Genomic DNA, 3,292 nt, shown 5'->3' with positions numbered 1-3,292 from the left:
TTGAGGAGAACATGAGGAAGAATGAGAGGGAAAGAAAGAAACAAAGAGAAAAGGAGAGTAAAAAGCAGAGAGAGAGAGAAAAAGAGAGATAAAGAGAGAGAGAGAGAGAAAGAAATAAAGAGAAAGAGAGAAATAAAGAGAGAGAGAGAGAGAGAAGAAAGAAAATGCTAATGAAAGGAAGAGTAGAACATCCAATCCACCACATACCATTCCGTGTAGCATCATCAGCATTACATAAATTGTTAATTGTTTATAATATATTTATTTAGACGGATCTCTCTCTCTCTATTTGTTTTTATTTTTCTCTCTCTCTTTCTTTCTCTTTCTCTCTTTCTCTCTCTCACTGCTTAAGTGACCATATTTAACGTAAAAAATTAGATTACACGGGCACTGGTTCATGAATGTGTGAAGCTTTGATGATGATAATGATGACGACGATGACGATGATGATGACAATGATGATGATGATTACGATGATGATGACGAGGATGATGATGATAGCGATCATGATGATGATGGCGATCATGATGATCATGATGATGATGATTAAGAAAAAGGTGATGATGAGGACGAAAAAGACGAAGACGACGACGACGATAATGATGAAGACAATGGTGATGACGATGATGAAGATGACGATGACGATGATGATGATGATGATGATGATGATGATGATGATGATGATGATGACGATAGTGATGATGATGATAATAAAGTTGATAGGTGGCCGAAGGAAAAAAAACAAAAAAAAATATGGCCACTGGAATATAATTAATCTTTAGAGAATTCGGAATGATGACGGTGATGATGACGACGACGATGACGTCATCAACGATGATGATGATGATGATTGTTACTATGATGGTTACGCTGATGCTGATGATGATGATGATTCAATAGATCAAAAAAACATGATACAAGTTAGAGCAAAGTTGTTTTAAATTAAACTTAACAATACAATTATCATACTTACTAAAATCATCATCATCATCACCGTTCTTATCATCATCATCATTATCATCGCCATCGTTATCATCATCATCTCCATCATCAACATCATCATCATCAGCACGCCAGCGAGCAGTCTAACTAAAGACCAAATCCCCTGAGAATGTCCATATTTTTGTTCTATATGTTTGCTGTTGTCATCATTAAACGCTGCTAAACAAAAAAAAAAAGAAAAATACTAAATGAAAAACTAAAAAAATAACTTCCGGCCATTAGATTTAGGATCTTTGGATGTCTCTTTGATCTTTGATTTAATGTTTATGTTTTCTCTGTCTTTGTTTTAACGTTCGCGCATTTCATTTCTATGTCCTTTCGGCTGCAAACATTATATCTTCTGATTATTTTTTGTTGATTTGCTATATACACACACACACATACACACGCACACACACACACACGCACGCACGCACACACACTTGTGCCATCAATCTAATCAAATATTAATTCGCATTCAACACAAGCTCCAAGCAATAAAAATATATTGCATATCTAAAGGCAGAGCCTCCATGGCAGGTAATAATAATATATACAAAATACAAATGGATAAACATACATACATACATACATACGTACATACATACGTACATACATGCATACATACATAAACACATACACACATATACAAGCATACATACAATTTAATTCACTTAGGCTAACTTACAATCGAATGAATGCAGTAAATGCATGTAGACATGCATGCATGCATTCATCTGTGTATGTGCGTATGTATGTTTGGATCGAGGGGTATTTGTTTGGATGAATGAATGAATGAATGAATGAATGAATGAATGAATGAATGAATGAATGAATGAATGAATGAATGAATGAATGAATGAATGAATGAATGATTGATTGAATGGACGGTTAGATGGATAGACGGATAGATGGATGGACAGATGGATGAATAAGCAAGCAGGTCCACTGAAGCATAATTGGATGGATTGAAAGTAAAACTCGTAAGAGAATGAGAAAAAAAAATTAAATTATATGTATCATTGACAACTGCAAACGCAATTCCTCCTACTACTACTACTACTACTACTACAACTACTACTACTACTACTACAACTACTACTATACAACAACTACAAGCGCTACTACTACTACTACTATTACTACTACTACAACTACTACTACTACTACAACAACTATTACTACTACTGCTGCTACTTTTACTACTACTACTACTGCTACTGCTACTACTACTACAATTACTACTACTACTGCTGCTACTACTACTACTACTACTACAACTGCTCAGATCGTATCGTGACAAGCGGCCGTTAGTCACACCCTCTACCTATCTTTGCTGTGCATGTATCTGTTATCAAGTGTAGTAATAGTAGTAGTAGTAAAGTTTAGTAGTAGTAGTAGTAGTGGTAGTGGCAAAATAGTAGTGGTAATGAAAGTAGTAGTAGTAATAGTAGATTAGTAGTTTACAAATTTTTAATTTGTTGTGTCAGCAACATCAGAAAGATCAACCATAATTTTACTGTTACTACTACTACTACTACTACTTCTGCTGCTGCTACAACAACTACTTCTACTGCTGCTACTACTGCTACTGATACTACAACAACTACTACTACTACTTCTACTACAATAACTAATACTACTACTACTACTACTGCTACTACTACTACTTCTACTACAACAACTACTACTACTATTACAACTACTACTACTACTGATATTACAGAAGAACGGCCATTACCATTACTATTTTCCTCGGCATCAACACAAAAACGATATATTTATTATGTACATTCTTGTTATTTCATCTCTCCCGCGAATATCATCACTATCAGCACTAACCACAACTAATATCATTATCATCATCATCAACATCGTCGTCATCATCATCATCATCATCATCGTCATCATCACCACCGATTAATTGCGTATGCTCAGATGATGGAAGGATTGCACACGGATTTGCTTGGTTGATTCTCTAAGCCTCTTCCAGTTATTAATGGCCATCATCATCATCGTCATCGTCGTCATCACCATCTTAATGATCGTAATCATAATCATCGCGGCATAATTATCTTCCTCATCAAATATTTCCAGCTTTCATTAAATCAACTAACCAACAAACGAAAGAACGAACGAGCAAACAAATAAACATACATATAGAAAGAGAGAGAGAGAGAGAGAGAGAGAGAGAGAGAACTCGAAAAAATGGGTGAAAGATATTGTTCTGCTAACACTTTTTAACCGTTTATATTTTTTCCAAGTCTCCATGCCCCTCTCTTTTTCTTTCTCTCTCACTTTCTTTTTCTGT

Source organism: Helobdella robusta (genome assembly GCF_000326865.2).
Source record: "Helobdella robusta unplaced genomic scaffold HELROscaffold_33, whole genome shotgun sequence".
In the NCBI taxonomy this organism is placed as follows: Eukaryota; Metazoa; Annelida; class Clitellata; order Rhynchobdellida; family Glossiphoniidae; genus Helobdella; species Helobdella robusta.
The sequence above is the reverse complement of the archived record's forward strand: the minus strand, read 5'-3'. Positions refer to the sequence as shown.